Below are 18,730 nucleotides of genomic sequence, written 5' to 3' on the forward strand. Positions count from 1 at the left end.
GATTGGATCCAGCCACTCCCAGTCTCCTCTCTTAGAAGGAATGTTAGAAGTCTACGGGCCCTGCAGGGGTTTGAGGAACCATGGTGGCTACTGGGTGTCATTTCTTCACCTCATGACTCATCAGAAGTTTCTTCAATAAAGAAATAAAGCTTTTGCCTGAAGCTCCCACTGTGCCCATGACAGGAACACCTGTGAGTGTCTGGGACATCCCAGCCCTTTGGCATCCTGGGGACTCCTGGGATGTCAATGTGGAGCCCCTGTGAGTGCCTGTGACAGATCGGCGCCTTTGCAGCCCAAGGTGCCCTGGGATGTCACCATGGAATGGCTGTGACTGGCTCTGACCACAGGGCTCTTTACCCTCCCAGAAAGCCCTGGGAGGTCTCCATGGAGCCCCTGTCTGTGCCTGTGACATTCCAGCTCTGGAGCAGCCTGGAGACTCCTGGTAAGTTCCCATGGAACCCCTCTGAGGGCCTGTGACAAATCTGATCCTTAGCAGGCAACCATCACCAACCCCCTGTTGCTATGGTCAGTATCCATGGCAACCATTACCAGCCCCCTGTTGCTATGGTCAGTTTCCATGGCAACCAACACCAGACATCTGTTGCTATGGTCAGTTTCCATGGCAACCATCACCAACCCCCTGTTCCTATGCCCAGTCTCTTGGCAGCTCCATGGAGACCCCCTGCCGGGGTGGTTGCCATGGACACCAGCTCAGGCCTTAAGCCAGAGCCCGTTGCCATGGCAACCATTGGCAGCCCCATCCCCAGGCTCATGGGATCCCAGAACCACAGAATTGGCTGAGCTGCGAGGGACCCATCAGGATCCTCCAGTCCAACTGCTGGCCCTGCACAGGACACCCCAACAATGCCAGCCTGGCCCTGGCAGCGCTGTCCAAACGCTGCTGGAGCTCAGAGAGCCCTGGAGCTGGGACCCTTCCCTGGGGAGCCTGGGCAGGGCCCCAGCAGCCTCTGGGCAAAAACCTTCTCCTGACATCCAACCTGAGCCTGCCCCGACTCAGCTGCAGCCGTTCCCTCCGCTCCTGTCCCTGGGCACCAGAGGGAAGAGGTTCCCACAGCCCCAGCCAGGGACCCGCTCCCAAGGCTGTTGCCATGGCCACCAGGGCTGGGACCAGCTGGGATGCTCGGTTCCATGTGCCAGGGTTCAGGAATGGGATTCACCAATTTCCTGATTGTGCTAAAACCGCGCTGCTCTCTCTGCCCTCCCACCCCCAATGGAAAGCACAAAAGGCAAAGATCCCGGGCTGGGATAAGAACAATTTATTGGGAACAGCAATGAGATAAGGAACAAACGGAACAGAAACAATATTGATAACAGAAGGGATAAGAAAAACTGTTTACAGGGAAAACTAATACATCAACAACAGGCTCTTCCTGGCCATGCATTTCCCCTGTCGTGAAAGGACACCCTTCTCCTCAGGGAGAAAGAGAGAGTCCCTTTCCTGCCCCTGGAAATGACCTGAGGTGGGAGTAAATGTAATGACACGGCCATGGCCAGACCCTCATGTTCTTCCATCCCACATCATGTCTTTGGCAAGGGCAGGAAAAAGGACAGGTGTCTTCCCAGATGGATCACAGGGAAAATGGATCACCAGGGCTCTTCCCAATGTGGGCCCTCCAATGGGGGTTGAAGCTGGAGTGGTGCATGAAGCTGTTCCTGCGCTTGTGGCATTTGCAGGGCTTCCCTTACCGGTGCCTCCGTTGGTGTCTGGTCAAGGCAGAGCTCTGGGTGAAGCTCTTCCCACACTGGGGACACTCGAAGGGCCTCTCCCCAGTGTGGATGCGCCGGTGGGTGATGAGGGTGGACTTTTGCTTGAAGCCCTTCCCACAGTCAGGGCAGCGGAAGGGCCTCTCCTCTGTGTGAATCCGCTCATGCAGACGGAGATTTGAGCTGGTCTGAAACCTCTTCCCACAGGTTGGGCACTCGTAGGGCCTCTCCCCAGTGTGGATACTCTGGTGGATAATGAGGTCGGAGTTGCGCTTGAAGCCCTTCCCACAGTCAGGGCAGCAGAAAGGCCTCTCCCCAGTGTGAATGAGCTGGTGCCTGAGGAGATCGGAGCTTGTCCAAAAGCTCTTCTGACAGTGTGGACACTCGTGTGGACAATCCCCCTTTTCTCTTTCTTTCCATCTCTCTCTCTACCTCACATTTACTGTTCAATAAAATCCATTTTGGATTTGGTCTCATTAGCACCTTAATTGGGGCAGAGGAATCTCTGTAACTATTTTTTTAACCTTCAAACCAGAACAAAAGACAATGTGCGCACCCTTTGTTTTCTTCCCAGAACAGGATTTCCCATTCCCAAATCTTGATTGGATGGAGGAGGAGGCTGTGAGGAAGAGGAAGGAGCCCTGGGATACCCAGGCAGGTGAGGAGGAAATCAGTGCCCCTTTCCCCCTCTCTCCTGCTCCATCTCCCAGCCCAGCACAGCCCCCGGCTGCAGGACAACCTTGGTGCCAGGACCGTCCTGCTGGGGATGCACTGGGGGAATCTCCTTCCCCTTCCTTCTGGAATGGAGGCAAATCCCATCTTCTCCTTGCCCTTCCTTCCCCAGACAAAAAGCTGATGATGGAGACCATGGAGGAAGAATCTCCTTGGCAGAACCTCATGGAAGAGGCTGTTTTGATTGAGTCCACAGTGCAGAATTCTAATGGGGAGGAAAATCCCCAGAGATCCTGCAGGAAGAGGGGCTCCAAACCCAGCCCAGGGTGCTCTGAGGAGGAAAGACCCTCCCTGATCCAGGACGGTGGAAAGAGTTTCAGCCAGATCTCGGAACTGGTGGCCCATGAGCAGCTTCATGATGGGGAGAAGCGCCACAAGTGCTTGGAGTGTGGGAAGAGTTTCAGGCAGAGCAGCACCCTGCTCTGCCACCAGATGATCCACACTGGGGAATGGCCCTACGAGTGTGGAGAATGTGGGAAGGGCTTCAGCTGCAGCTCCGTCCTCGTCACCCACCAACGCATCCACACTGGGGAGAGGCCCCACGAGTGTCCCCACTGTCAGAAGAGCTTTTGGACAAGCTCCGATCTCCTCAGGCACCAAGGCACCAGCTCATTCACACTGGGGAGAGGCCTTTCTGCTTCCCTGACTGTGGGAAGGGCTTCAAGCGCAACTCCGACCTCATTATCCACCAGAGTATCCACACTGGGGAGAGGCCCTACGAGTGCCCAACCTGTGGGAAGAGGTTTCAGACCAGCTCAAATCTCCGTCTGCATGAGCGGATTCACACAGAGGAGAGGCCCTTCCGCTGCCCTGACTGCGGGAAGGGCTTCAAGCAAAAGTCCACCCTCATCACCCACCGGCGCATCCACACTGGGGAGAGGCCCTTCGAGTGTCCCCAGTGTGGGAAGAGCTTCACCCAGAGCTCTGCCTTGACCAGACACCAACGGAGGCACCGGTAAGGGAAGCCCTGCAAATGCCACAAGCGCAGGAACAGCTTCATGCACCACTCCAGCTTCAACCCCCATTGGAGGGCCCACATTGGGAAGAGCCCTGGTGATCCATTTTCCCTGTGATCCATCTGGGAAGACACCTGTCCCTTTTCCTGCCCTTGCCAAAGACATGATGTGGGATGGAAGAACATGAGGGTCTGGCCATGGCCGTGTCATTACATTTACTCCCACCTCAGGTCATTTCCAGGGGCAGGAAAGGGACTCTCTCTCTCTCCCTGAGGAGAAGGGTGTCCTTTCCAGACAGGGGAAATGCATGGCCAGGAAGAGCCTGTTGTTGATGAATTAGTTTTCCCTGTAAACAGTTTTTCTTATCCCTTCTGTTATCAATATTGTTTCTGTTCCGTTTGTTCCTTATCTCATTGCTGTTCCCAATAAATTGTTCTTATCCCAGCCCGGGATCTTTGCCTTTTGTGCTTTCCATTGGGGGTGGGAGGGAATAGAGAGCAGCGCGGTTTTAGCACAATCAGGAAATTGGTGAATCCCATTCCTGAACCCTGGCACATGGAACCGAGCATCCCAGCTGGTCCCAGCCCTGGTGGCCATGGCAACAGCCTTGGGAGCGGGTCCCTGGCTGGGGCTGTGGGAACCTCTTCCCTCTGGTGCCCAGGGACAGGAGCGGAGGGAACGGCTGCAGCTGAGTCGGGGCAGGCTCAGGTTGGATGTCAGGAAAAGGTTTTTGCCCAGAGGCTGCTGGGGCCCTGCCCAGGCTCCCCAGGGAAGGGTCCCGGCTCCAGGGCTCTCTGAACTCCAGCACATTTGGACAGCGCTGCCAGGGCCAGGCTGGCATTGTTGAGGTGTCCTGTGCAGGGCCAGCAGTTGGGCTGGAGGATCCTGATGGGTCCCTCGCAGCTCAGCCAATTCTGTGGTTCTGGGATCCCATGAGCCTGGGGATGGGGCTGCCAATGGTTGCCATGGCAACGGGCTCTGGCTTAAGGCCTGAGCTGGTGTCCATGGCAACCACCCCAGCATGGGGTCTCCATGGAGCTGCCAAGGGACTGAGCATAGCAACAGGGGGCTGGTGATGGTTGCCATGGAAACTGAGCATAGCAACAGGGTCCTGGTGATGGTTGCCATGGAAACTGACCATAGCAACAGGGGGTGTGTGATGGTTGCCATGGAAACTGACCATAGCAACAGGGGGCTGGTAATGGTTGCCATGGATACTGACCATAGCAACAGGGGGTTGGTGATGGTTGCCTGCTAAGGATCAGATTTGTCACAGGCCCTCAGAGGGGTTCCATGGGAACTTACCAGGAGTCTCCAGGCTGCTCCAGAGCTGGAATGTCACAGGCACAGACAGGGGCTCCATGCAGACCTTACAGGGGTTTCTGGAGATGGTAAAGAGCCCTGTGGTCAGAGCCAGTCACAGCCATTCCATGGTGACATCCCAGGGTACCTTGTGCTGCAAAGGCACCGATCTGTCACAGGCACTCACGGGGGCTCCACAGTGACATCCCAGGAGTCCCCAGGATGCCAAAGAGTCGGGATGTCCCAGACACTCACAGGTGTTCCTGTCATGGGCACAGTGGGAGCTTCAGGCAAAAGATTTATTTCTTTATTGGAGAAACTTCTGATGAGTCATGAGGTGAAGAAATGACACCCAGTAGCCACCATGGTTCCTCAAACCCCTGCAGGGCCCGTAGACTTCTAACATTCCTTCTAAGAGAGGAGACTGGGAGTGGCTGGATCCAATCCCAGCTCCAGACTTTGTCAAAGGTGTAAAAGATTGAACAGGTGGAATTCAACTTCAACACATTTTGTCCCGCAGGATTAATGACAGAATACCAGATACATTTATATAAATATGTCTCTGGCTTATTCTGATCATGATCAGATGGAAAGATCACTAGCACAGTTATTTACTCCACAGTTCAGGAGCTATACCATTATTAGAATATAGTGCTCTAGGCAGCAGTTTTGAAGTCAACAGGGCCTTGCTGGAGTTGTTGGAGCCCATTGCAGGCAGAGCCTCCTGCTCCAGCAGGAGCTGCCTTTCCTGTGCCATGAGCAGGGCAGGTCCCGCTGCAGGAAAAGCCCCAGGCCAGCCCCAGCACAGGGAAGGCCTTGGGCACAAGGGCAGAGTGCCGTGCTGGGAGCTGTGCCAGGGAGAGCCTGAGGCACCAAAGGCACCCTGGCAGCAGCAGCTGCTTGCAGACCATGGCCAGAAGCCTCCCTTGGCAGCCCGGCCTGGTGACCACCACTGCAGAGCTGCTGCCTCAGGGCTCATTCCTGCCTGGGCTCTGAAAAGCCACTTCTGCTCCAGGAGCCTGACTGGGAAGCCATTGGCCCCAGCACCTTGGGGACAAGATATTAATGACAAAACTCTTCATGCCAGCAGAGACAAGGCAGGGGCAGAGGAAAGGGCAGAGCCAGGCCCAGGGGACAGGGCTGCCATGGTGATGGCTGTGAGGTCACTGCCCCTGCAGCAGCCTGGCTGCCCTCAGCAGACATTCTGGCCAGAAGCGTTGTGAGGGCACCCAGCACATCAGAGAACCCACACTACAGGAATTCTGTCCCTGAGGATGAGAGGGTTTCACTGGGTCAGGCTGCACAAACATCCTGATCTTAGACAGTTCCTGTGATGGGGCATCCCTTTCTCTGGAAACACACTTGCAGCTTTGTGCCTTTCTCATAACTATAAAAGATTTCCTCCTTCTACCAAATGTAAATCCACCCTCATTCGTTTTAAAGGTATTGACCCTTGTTCTGTCACTGCAAGACTTAGGAGAAAAATCCTTTAATCACTATTTTTCCGTTTTCACAAGTCTTGGAGAGGACCCAAAAATCTCCCAAGATGGGGTTTGGAGGCCTCATCAGATAAGCACCAGGGAGAGGCTGATAGCTCTGGGGTCAGTGGGGTAGAGACTGAGGACTAAATGGGAATAGCCTGGGAGGGATGGAAGGGTGGTTTCAGAGAGTCTGGAGCTTTTTCTTCATAGTGGGAATGGGCCTGAAGAAGACATAATAGCATCAAGGGCAGCTGGGGAGGCCCAGACTGGCACCAGGAGAAATGAATTTCCCTGCCAGGGCAGGGCTGTGGTGCAGCACGTGCAGGCAGAGGCAGGCAGGAGGCAGAGCTGCCAGCAAAGGAAGGGCCCAGACAGGTGTGGCAGCAGGGGATGCCGACAGCCTGCAGGGAGAGAGGCACAGCCTTGCTCGGCACCAGAGACACCTTTCCCTCGCTTGTTGCCACATGTCATCACTGCCACCTGTGTTCTGCTCTACCTGGAACCTGGGTACATTTTCTCGGTCCTGTCCCTCAGAAGGATCTATTTAAAGTATGAAAAACTTCAGTGTTTCCCCCTTTTTGAGTCCCTGAGAAGTTCTTTGAGCACATTCTGGGGGATGGGTCTGAAGCAAAGAACAGCAAAGCCCCAGGGGGTCATTAAAGTCCCTGTGCTGTGTCTGTGCTGCTGAGCTGGGCCGGGCTCCTGGCCCAGAGGCAGCTCCTGGCAAGGGCAGCGCTGCAGAGAGACAGCTCTGGCCAGGAGCAGCTCCTGTGCACAGCCCAGCAGGGCTGGGGCACTGCCAGGGCCCCTCAGGGACACCAGCAGGGCACAGACAGAGCTCACAGGGGCTCAGCACTGGCAGGGGCTATGGGATGGCCCCGAGGGGGCTCTTTCACAGCAGCACCTCTGTGGCTGTGTCACAGAGGCACAGAGCAGCTGTGATGGCAGCAAGGGGCTGTGTGACAGCACAGAGTGGACTGTGTGAGGTCACAGATTGGGCTATGACATCACAGAGTTTGTTGTGTGAGGTCACTGAGCAGCTACAGCATCATAGAGGGGACTGTGTGACATCACAGAGCAGTCTGTGACATCAGGGCATGGCTGTATGACATCATAGAGCTGGCTGTGAGGTCAGAGTGTGTGCTGTGACATTACAGAGTGGCAGTATGACATTGCAGAGAGGGTTTTGTGACATCCCTGAGACTGTTGTGACATCACACAGCTGCCTGTGACGATAAAGAGTAGTTGTGAGGCCATAGAGCAGATCCTGCCATCATAGAGGGCATCTCTGTGACATCAGAGAGTGGGTTGTGGCAGCACTGGGTGGCTGTGTAACATCACACAGCAGGCTGTGACAACACAGAAAAGACAGTGACATCACAGGGTGCCTTTTTGACATCACTGTGTTTTCTGTGACATCACAGTGCAGCTGCATGACATTCCAGGGTGACATCTCAGATTTGGTTCTGTGGCATCACAAGCGTGATGTGTGACATCCCAGAGTGGGCTGTGATATCATTGGTGTCTATGTGACATTGCAAAAGAGGTGTGTGGCATCATAAGGGGCAGTGTGACATCACAGGGGCTGTGTGACATCACAGGATGCTGTGTGACATCACAGAGGCTGTGTGATATCACAGGAGCTGTGTGACATCACGAGGGCTGTGTGAGGTCACGGGGGAGGTCACTCTGCCCCGGCTCCCCTCACAGCTCCCCCCAGAGCAGTCCAACCCTGCTCGTGCACAGCAGGGTCCCCTGTCCCCCCGGGTCCCCCTGCCCCCGGCCCCGCAGCCTCCCCCAGAGGATGTTCCACGAGATCGACCCCAGACCCTGACACAGGGATGGGGGTCCGGGGCCCTGGGGGTGGCACAGGGGGACAGGGACCCCCCCGCAGCATCCCTGTGTCCTCCAGGGCCAGAGCCTGGGCCAGGGGTCCTTCACCCTGCTACCAACAAGGGGCTGAGACTGCTGAAAAAATCTCCAGCAAGGGAGCAGCAGAAACCAGATTTAATATTAAGGGACAGCAGCACAAAGTTCCTTGGCAAGAGTCACTCTGCTCCTGACTGGACACTTCAGGCACAGAAAGGAAACAAAGTAACAACAAAACCAATGTAAATCTAGGCAATCAAACCAGAAATGAACAGAGAACTGTCCCTGTGAGTGTGTATGACACAAGGGCAGCGAGGGCAAGGATAAAAGGAATACAGCCTAAAAGCTTAATAGAGCTCAAACCTAACAGAATTTAACTTACACCTTAACCTTAAGTGATACCTTCAACTTCACAATTTGGCAGAAGAACACTACTTAACAGTATCTAACCTAACTTATAACTTACGACTTAATTTAAAACAGGAATACCACTTAAAAAATTAGGTAATAACTTAAAATAAACTTTATATCTTTGCAAAAGAACAGCTTTCAGCAGCATTTAACTTAGCTTAGAGCTTGTGACAAAACCTTACTTACTGATATCTGGATATCTGACTGACTCAGCTATCCAAAGCACTTAAACCCCTCAGAGAGCAGCATTTCTGCCACATTTCCCCAGCACAGGCGCTCCTGTGTGCACACAGACACCAAGAGTCAGTGCAAGGCACCCGTGAGCAATTCCCCTGAGGGCAGGAAATGCTCACTGCTAATGCTTTGGCATCTCCCCAGTGGGCGAAGGGTTGAGCCTGGAGGAGTGGGGGGATCAACCCAGGCTCCGTCGTTGTTCAGGATCCCTGAGTGCAGCAAACGGGAGAGTTCCCGGCTGGGAGAGGCCCCACTCAGAGGGAGTCGTGGCCCAGGAGAGCTCCAAGGGCTCCTTTTGGAGCGCTGTTTGCAGGGCCCCAAGAAAGAGGCTTCAGTCCCAGCAATGGTTCATCCTGGCCACACTTGGCACCAACAGCTTTCTTTGGATCCCTGTGATAACAGGGATCTTGTGCCACGGAGGGAACAACAACAGTTCCCAGGGCTGCTCCTACAGAAACCAGGAGCTGGTTGGGCAGCAGCAGTGCCTGGAGCAGACAGTGTTTGTGATGAGCTGCAGAGGAGCAGAGCCCAGGGGCTGTTGGCCAAGGCCGAGGCCCAAGGAGCATTTCTCAGCTGGCAGGGTGGCCTGAGAAGGGGAGGGGGGAATGCAGCAGCACAGGGCCATGGAACCAAGGGACCATTGTGACACTGTGGGCCCCTTTGAGACCAAGGGAACATTGTGACACTGTGGGGCCCTGTCAGACCAAAGAGCCAGTGTGACACTGTGGGGCCCTGTGACATCAAGGGACCATTTTGACACTGTGGGGCACCATGGAATCATGGAGAGCACTGTGACATTGCTGGGCCTCATGGAAACATGGAGACCATTGTGACACTATGAGGCCCCGTGGAATAAGCAAACCATTGGGACACTGTGAGGCCTCATGGAACCAGTGAGACCATGAGGAAGTCTATTGTGATACTATGGACCTCCTCATGGTGGCCCTGGGAGGACCATTGTGATACTGTGGGGCCTCATGAAATCAAGAGGCCTTTCTGACACTGCAGGGCGGCATGGAACCAAAGCTCCAGGGCAACACAGAGTGGCCTCCTGTCATCAGTGGTCCATTGTGACACTGTGAAGCCAGAGGAGACCATTGTGACACAGCAAAGCCCCAGGGTCCAAAGGTCCATTGTGATATTGCAGACCTCATGGAACAGAGGAGTCCCATGACATTGTGGGGCCTGGGGAACCATGGAGACCATTGTGACACTGCAAGGGCTCATGGAATCCTTAGGACCATTGTGACACTGTGGGGCCTTATGGAACCTAGGGGCCACTGTGACATTGTGGGACCCCGTGGAACCTAGGGGCCATTGTGGCACTGCAGGTCTTCTTGTAATCAAGGGGCCATTGTGACACTGCTGGAACCCATGGAATCAAGTCACCATGATGACACTGCGGGGCTCCATGGATCCAAGGCACCATTGTGACACTATGGAGCCCCACAAAACCAAGAGAATACAGAACAGCTCTGGCTGGTTTGGCCTCCCATGGACTGCCTGACTGGTACAGCTGACCTGTGCATGTTGAGGGTCACTTCTCACCTGCTGCTGAAACACTGGGGCTCTGTGCTTTCCTTCCCAATGGAAAAGAACTGTCCTTCTGCTCCAGGCACCCATGGCCAGAATTGGGATTTCACCTCCAAATTTCCTTATACCCTGATATTGTTCCCATAGGAATATTGCCAGGACAAGTCTGGCTGGCAGTGGTTTCACAGTAGTCACTTCTCATCGGTCCCCAAAACACTGAGGGAGGGTCCATGCTCTCCTTCCCATGGGAAAGAACTGTCTTGCCTCTCCAGGTGCCCATGGCCGAGATTGGTTTTCCACCTCCAAAATTCCCTAAATTCAAAGACTGCTTCCAAAAAAAATCTGCCATTCCTGACAAGTCTTGCTGGCCTTGGCCTACTGAGGCTCTCACCTGCCTTCCAAACCTTGGAGCTGTGTGCTTTCCTTCCTATGGAAAAGAACTGTCCTTCTGAACCAGGTGCCCATGGCCACAAATGGGATTTCACTTCCAGCATTCCCTGTAGTGACACACTTGAGGAGATTGTTGGCTCGAAACATTTTGAATGTGGAGGAGGAAGGGGCAGGTTCAGCCTTGCCCTGCCCTGGAACCCCAGCCCTGCCCTGCCCTGTGACCCCAGTACCCCCAGAGCCTCTATCCCAGCCCAGCAGTGTCTGCCAGTCCCTGGCACAGCACAGGCAATGCTCCACAGCCACCTCTGCAGCCCCCAGCCCAGCTCCTGAGGGACCAAATGCCCAAGTCCCACCTGGGGGAAGGGCCCAGGATGACCAAGGGGTATTTGAGGCTGACCACATGGCAAGCACACATCTTGACCCTACCTCCTCTTGGAATTTCCATCTGAAACGTTCTGGAATCCAGGAGTTGGTAGCTGTTTGTGTGCTCCCCTGTATTTTGTTTTATTTCTTTCTCTCTTTCTTTTTCTTTTCCTTCTTCTAATTCCCTCTTCTTGCCAATTTTGAGTAACTTAAAATTGAACAGGCTTAGAGTTTGTAAAGGTGAAGGGGCCAAGTTAATGCTTTGAGAATTGTGTTGTGTTGATTGAATGTCATATTAAACCTTTTGCCAAAGTTTCTCTGATTTTCTAAAGTTACCAGTAAAAGCTGTTTTGTTGCTTTGAGCTCCTGAGAATCTTTTGTTGGTATTGCTCCAGTGAGTTCAACTCAGAGTATGGAAAGAATTGTAATTCCTTTTAAATATCTCTTTTAGAGAGTTGTTTAGGGGATGGGAGTCAGGGCTTGTCTGTCCTGCTTGGCACAGCCCAGGCAGGGCTTTCCCAGCCACATTCCACACTCCATTTCCCAGCTGGAGCCCCTGGTGCCTCTGAGTTGGGCTGCCCCAGCCCCAGGGACGCTCTCCTTGTCTGCCCATTCCCCCACGGTCTCTGGGCAGGGATGGCCTCAGTGGGGGCTGCTGACATCCTCTGCACCTTGGAGGCTGCTGCTGAATTGTCCTGCTCCAGAGGCTTGTTCAGCCTTCAGCTCTTCAGTGCAGGAATTCACTGTCTCAGGGCTCATTAACATTGAGAACACCTTAAAAAGCCAAGCCTCTGAGAACAATTTAATTTTAATTTTTAAATATTTTGCGGTTAATTAGACAAATTCCAGTAGTGTATTCAAGTTGAATAGATTCTATTTAAAAAGACAGTGAGAAAAGATTTCTTAGGTCAAATTGAGGGTTTTTTTCCCCTGTCCATTTACATATACATGCAATCTCCAGCTGACACTGAATCCAAGTACCTCCTTATGCAGTTGGAATAGATATGAAAATCAAGACCCTTCATGGCTGACAATCAATTAGACTCTGTCTCTACCCCCACCCCACCATTTCCCCCATCCAAGCCCTGGCACTCAGAGCAGCCTTGTGCAAATCTGAGCTCCCTCCAGGCCAGGCTGCACCTGCAGCTTTCAGCTCCTTGGCTCCAACTTCCACCTGCTTTCCTTGGAGAAGGAGCTGCCCGAGAAACAGAGGGATGTTCATTTCTTTTCAGCCAAGAAACCCCTGGGAACTAAGGTGTGTGCTGGAATTCAATGCACTCCCCATCCCACAGCAGCCCTGCATTTCCCTCCTGCAGCCTTGGTCTCCAGCACAGCCATGGAGGCTCTTTGGGCTCTGGAGTGTTGCTGCAGCCCCCAAGGGCAGCTGAGCTCTGCCTTTGGCACAGTCAGGCCTGGCCAGCACAGGCCATGCTCAGCAATTGCTTGTGTGTGCCTGGCCTTGCTGTCAGCCCCGGCAGCGGCTGTGTGGCCCCTTTGTGGCCCTTTGCTTGCCCAGCCATGGTGGCCCAGCCCCTGTGCAGGCCCAGCCCAGGCCAGGAGCATTGCAGCTGGGAACGGCCCCTGTGCCGTGGTGCCCACGGCAGCCTTGGGGCTCTGTGCCCCATGGCCTCCCTGCTGGGCAGTCTCTGCCAGCTCCTGCAGAGCCCATGGCACCTGTGGGGATGCACAGACAGCCCTGCCCCGGGCTCTGCCAGCCTCTGGGCCAGCAGAGAGGCAGCCAGGGCTGGCCATGGCTGGGAATAGGCCCTGAGCCCTGCAGGAGGATGGAGCTGGGCCACAGCCAAACTCAGCCCAGGACAAAGCTGGGCTCAGCAGTCAGGGCTGCCTAGGCAAGGGCACAGAGGCTGGTTGACAAATGTCCTGGGCCCCCTCTCCCTGCTCTGTCCATGCCACCAAGGGCACAGAGCAGCCTCCTCTCTGGGCCACTTGCCTGTTTTCAATGCCTTGCACAGGCGCTGGCCCTGCCCCACAAGGCCTGGCCTGAGTCCTGCCCCTGCATGCTCAGCCAGGCTGAGATGGACACTGATGGTTTCTGGGCCAGGCTCTTGGAGCCCAGCCCAGCTCCCTGCAAGCTCTGCCAGCTGCCCTGAGCTCTGGGCAGCACCAAGGGCCTCTCCCCAGCCCAGCCCAGCCGGCTCTGGCCCCACAGCTCTGCTCAGGCCAGGCTGCTCTGGGCACTGGCCCACGGCCTCAGCCCCTGGCAAGGGCACAGCAGCAGCTGCAGTTGCCACAGGATTCAGCCCCAGTCATGGGGGAAGGTGCTTGACCAAGGCCAAAGGAGGCTCCCTGGCTGCCCTGCTCCCCTCGGGCTGAGGTGCTGAGAGCTCTGCAGCCCCTGCTGCCATCCCATCTGCCCAGGGCAGCACAAGAGCCCCGGCCTTGGGGCCCTCAAGAGCTGCTCCTGCTCCAGGCCCAGGGCAGGGCCCATCCCAGAGCTGGGGCAGCCACAAAGTTGTGCCCATTTCTGTTCATTGCTGCTCTGATGGGGATGGATCCTTAGCCACTTGGAGGTTGCGGGAGAACTTTGTTTCTCCAGAGGCCTCTTCTTTCCTGACCACTTCAGTTCAGGAATTCAGTGTAAAAGGCTCATAAATATTTGTTCCAAAACACCTGAACAAGAAGAACCCCAGGGACTTATATAAATATTCAATTTGACCGTGGTAATTATACACATTTTAGAAGTATATTCAAAGTGAATATACTATATTGAGAACAATGCAGTGAGAACTGTTTTGTCCTCTTTTCTTTTCCTATTTATAGATTGATATCAGCAATGTCCAATTGATATTGACTCCCAGACCCTCCTAATGCAGTCTGAATACACATGAAAATCAAGACCCTTCATGGCTGCCAATCAATAACACTTTGTCCCTACCCCCTCCCTACCATTTCCCTCAGGAATGATGTGTCCAGCAGGAGCAGGGCAGTGATTCTTCCCCTGTGCTCAGCACTTGTTGGGAAGCACCTCAAGTTCTGTGTGCAGTTCTGGGCCCCTCAGTTTAGGAAGGACATGGAGGGGCTGGAGCGTGTCCAGAGAAGGGCAACAAGGCTGCTGAGGGGTCTGGAAAAGAAGTCCTGTGAGGAGTGGCTGAGCGAGCTGGGGCTGTTTATCCTGGAGAAGAGGAGGCTCAGGGGAGACCAGGCAGTGTCAGGGCACAGATTGGACTTGATTATCTCCAAGGTCTTTTCCAACCCTGCTGATTCTGGAATTCTCTCAAACCCTTGGAGCAGTCACAGGATGAGCCCTGGGCCTCCTCTTCAGAAGCTGCAGCAGCCCAGGTTCCTCAGCTTCTCCTGCCAGCCCCAAAGCCCATCCTGTCAGTCCTGCAGAGTCTCTGCAGCTCCTTCTCACTGCCCAGAACAGGCAGCCCCAGAGCCAGACACAGCAGCCCAGATGTGCCCCGCTGGCCTGGGGTGCCTCTGGCAAGGGAGCAGCACCAGGCACTGCAGGAGCCTGAAGACAATTCCTGCAGCAGCTGTAGGATGATCCTGCTCCCCAAGGGACATTCCCATGGCGCCAAGTCAGGAACTGCAATGGGGAGTGGGGCCAGACAGGAAAGGGCAAACAAGGATGGGTTGTTTGCAGGGGAGGGAACAGGGATGGGCAAGAGCAAGAAATTTATACCGGGGAAAGAGTAAAGAAAGCAAAGGTGAAGCAAAGGAAATCCTCAGGACAGTTTGGGGGTGGCTGCCACGCAACCCTGGCTCTGCGCAACATTGTCTGCAGTGGGACAGGAAACTCCCAGCTGATGGGAACAAACTTTCTGGCTGACTGCAGAGGCCAGGACAAAGCTGAGTGGTTTCCCTGGTGTCCCCCAGCCCTTGCTGGCCCCAGGGGCTGATGGCATTTGTGCTCCCTCAGGTTCATGTCCCCACAGCAACAGCATGGGGGTGCTCCTGCCTGCTGTGTGCAATGCAAACAGGGGCTGCTGAGCCAGTGCTGCCGTGTCTGTGCCTGCAAGGATGGGGCACCTGTGTGAGCTGGGGGAGAGGCCAGGGCTGCAGAGGGGGGATGTTGTTGGCAGCTCCATGAGGACGCTCTGGGATGCTGCCCTGGGCTGTGCAGCGCACTGGGGATGGATCAGCCCCTGCTCTGCTGCTCCTTTCTGTCTCCCCCAGGGCCCTTGCAGAGCCCCAGCAATGCTGTTTGTGCCAAGCCTGCCCACGGCCAGCCTGGGGCTGCTCACGGGGGTTTTCTGTGCTGAGCATTGGCCTGGGCGTGTTCTTGAGAGAGCCTGGGCAAGGAGCCTGGAGCCCCCAGGGCCTGGCCTGAGGCGTCAGCGCTGCCCCAGCAGTGCACATGGCCTGTCCCTGCTGCAGCCCCAGCACTGCCACCCCCAGGGCTGTGCCCGGCCCCGAGAGCACTCAGGCCCTGCAGCAACACCAGGGCCACCAGGGCAGCGGGGCAGGGCCACGGCAGCAGCACTGGCAACACCAAGTGCTGCTGCTGCTGGGCACAGCTGCTGGGCCAGCCCTGATCTGCCCCCAGCTCTGCACACCGACATTGCTGCTGCAGCTCCAGAGAAGGCAACAAAAGGGCATCTCTGTAGAAAACTTTGCTGCAAGATCCTTTAGTTCCTTCACATACACCAAGAGTGCAGCCCCTCGTTGACACAGTCTGTGGTCACAGGGAAGGTGGAGAGAAAGAAAATGAGAAATGACACAAACAATGGATTTTCATTGTGCAAATATTATTAAATTAAAACAAAAAAAGAAAGATAAACCACAACCAAACAAACAAGAAGTATCAAAGATGACTTTTATTACAAGTGATTTGCAGAAATTGGCCAGCAGTTTAATGTGGAGAGCCTGGTTCAAGCATGGCTTAAAGAAAGAGGCCATGAAGGTATACAGCTGATGGAAAAGTAAAAGATAGCTGTAAAGCAGCATTTCCCAGGCTTGATTCTGTAAATAATTAGATTTTCAAGCACATTTTTATAAACAATAAGATTCTCAGACAGTCTTCTCATAACAGGCAAACATTCTGTCCTTGGCTGCTCTGGGAACAGATATGAAGGTTTTGAGAACTTTTCATATCACGGTGAGAACACTGATCCTGGTTTCAATAAACAAACCACAGGTATTGTAAACAAAAGGAGGGTTGGAGTTTTTTCTGTAGCCTATCGTGAGCTTGAATTTTGCAATATGCATGAAGTCAATTAACATTGTTATAAAAGGTGGCTGATTTGATCAATAAATCGGAGTCGATGCTCATCAATCGGATGGTCATCTCCCTTCACTTCAATAGTTTAATGTTCCTGAAACCATCCTGTCATCAGTCTCCACACTGCAGCCTTGAGCTGCTGGTTCCTCAGGCTGTAGATGAGGGGGTTCAGGACTGGAGGCACCACTGAGTACAGAACAGATAGTGCCAGATCCAGGGATGGGGAGGACACGGAACGGGGCTTCAGGTAGTAAAATACAGCAGTGCTGATGAACAGAGAGACGACTCCCAGGTGAGGGAGGCAGGTGGAAAAGGCTTTGTGCCATCCCTGCTCAGAGGGGATCCTCAGCACAGCCCTGAAGATCTGCACATAGGAGAAAACAATGAAGACAAAACAACCAAGTGCTAAAGAGATGGAAAATACAATAACCCTAAGTTCCCTGAGGTAGGAATTAAAGCAGGAGAGCTTGAGGATCTGGGGGATTTCACAGAAAAACTGGCACAGGGTATTGCCATGGCACAGGGGCAGGGAAAATGTATTGGCTGTGTGCACCAGTGAATAAAGAAAAGCACTGGCCCAGGCAGCTGCTGCCATGTGGGCACAAGCTCTGCTGCCCAGGAGGGTCCCGTAGTGCCGGGGTTTGCAGATGGACACATAGCGGTCGTGTCACATGATAGTCAGAAGGGAAAATTCTGCTGAAATGAAGAACAGAAAGAAAAAGAGCTGTGCAGCACATCCTTTGTAGGAGATGTCCCTGGTGTCCCAGAGGGAATTGTGCATGGCTTTGGGGACAGTGGTGCAGATGGAGCCCAGGTCACTGAGGGCCAGGTTGAGCAGGAAGAAGAACATGGGCTTGTGCAGGTAGTGGCCGCAGGCTACGGCGCTGATGATGAGGCCGTTGCCCAGGAGGGCAGCCAGGGAGATGCCCAGCAAGAGGCAGAAGTGCAGGAGCTGCAGCTGCCGCGTGTCTGCCAATGCCAGCAGGAGGAAGTGCCTGATGGAGCTGCTGTTGGACATATGCTGTGTCTTGGCATGAGGATCTGTAGAAAAAGTAATCATGGAATAGCTGGGTTTGGAAAGGACTTTAAATATCCCAGCACAGCTTGGGGGCACTTTCCCCCCTCTGCCTGCTCAGGGCTCTGCTGCCTGGAGCTGTCCCTGCCAGCAGCTGCTTCCCTGTGCCCAGGGCTGGGGCCTGCAAGTGCTGCCAGAGCCCAGCCCAGCCCTGGGGGCTCAGCTCTGCCCTGCAGACCCCTCCCAGCTCTGACACTGCCCAAGGGAGCTCTGGATCTGCAGGGTCTGATGGCAACATCAGAGCAACCCTGAGGAGGCTGCAAAAGGGACACTGATGCTGACTGTGATGGGCCCTGTGCTGATTTATGTCACTCCCTGGTTTATCCAGATCTTAGATAACACTGTTTTTTTGTCCACCTGAACTGAGAAATGAAAATATATCTCCAGTTTCCCATCCTGGCAACCCAGAGCAATAGATTATTAAAGCAGGATTTTCCCTTTTATGCCACCCCTGCCTTCCTGCGCTCCATGTATAATCTACGTAGAAATGTTCTGCAGTCAAATGCCATGCTGAGAGCAGTCCTGAACAATGCAGCGTCCTCCCCTCACAAGGAGAACACTTCCAAGCCTTACCAGCTGTCTCCTCCCACCCAGATCTTGTTCCCCAGTGCTGGCTGCAGCTGCCAGGGCTGGCTGAGAGCTGTCCCTGGCAGGCAGCAGAGTCCCTGCCCCAGCACAGCACCCTGGACTGCAGGACCCTGCTCTGCACGACAGCCCTGGGCACCCCGGCTGCTCTGCAGAAGAGACAATCAGAGAATGTACTCACAGAGTCTGTAGGCATTGGGATGTTCCAGCTTCAGGAGATCACTCCAGGAGATGCAGCTGCATTGTCCTGCAGCCCGAGGTTCCTGTGCCAAGGGCGGGCAGTGATTCTGCCCCAGGCACTTCTCAGCACCTTCCCAGCCCTGACTGATTGAAGCTCTTTGCGCCTCTGTGCTGTGCCTGGGGTGGCTGCAGACAGTGCCCCAGCCCTGCTGGGCTGGCAGAAGAGCTGCTCATCAAGAGAAATGTGCTTTTGAAGCTCTTCTTGGTTACCAGGAGCTACCTCTGTGCCAGGAGCCCAGCCCAGCTCAGCAGCACAGACACAGCACAGGGACTTCAATGAGCCTCTGGGGCTTTGTGCTCAGGCCCTGAACATCAGTCCCTGAGAGAGAGCAGAAGAAACCTCTCCAGAACTCCAAGTCAGAATCCAACTCCAAAGTTTCTTGGACTTTTAATGGGTCCCACCGAGGTTCATGACTGAGAAAGTGTCCCCAGGCCCCAGGCAGAGCAGAGAACTGGAGGCAGTGATGACAGGTGAGGACAAAGAGAAGCCAAGTCTTGGTGCCTTGAGGCACATCAGCAGGGTCTGTGCCACCCAGGGCTGGGAGGAGACACCTTGTCCTGAGGCCGTCGGGCCTCCTGGCACAGCCCCAGCCAGGCTGGGCACTGTCACCCCCTTGTTCTGCCTTCAGCATCCCCCCCTAGCCCACAT

The 18,730-nt window shown here is 54.5% G+C and overlaps 1 pseudogene; it reads right to left on the reverse strand.

Moving 5' to 3' along the window:
* Positions 1–16,290: 16,290 nt before the first annotated feature.
* Positions 16,291–17,199, reverse strand: LOC128942806 (olfactory receptor 14C36-like; annotated as a pseudogene).
* Positions 17,200–18,730: the final 1,531 nt, after the last annotated feature.

This window comes from Melozone crissalis, unplaced genomic scaffold (assembly GCF_028551555.1).
Source record: "Melozone crissalis strain CALT ecotype California unplaced genomic scaffold, PUWL_Pcris_2 ptg000043l_1, whole genome shotgun sequence".
Taxonomy (NCBI): domain Eukaryota; kingdom Metazoa; phylum Chordata; class Aves; order Passeriformes; family Passerellidae; genus Melozone; species Melozone crissalis.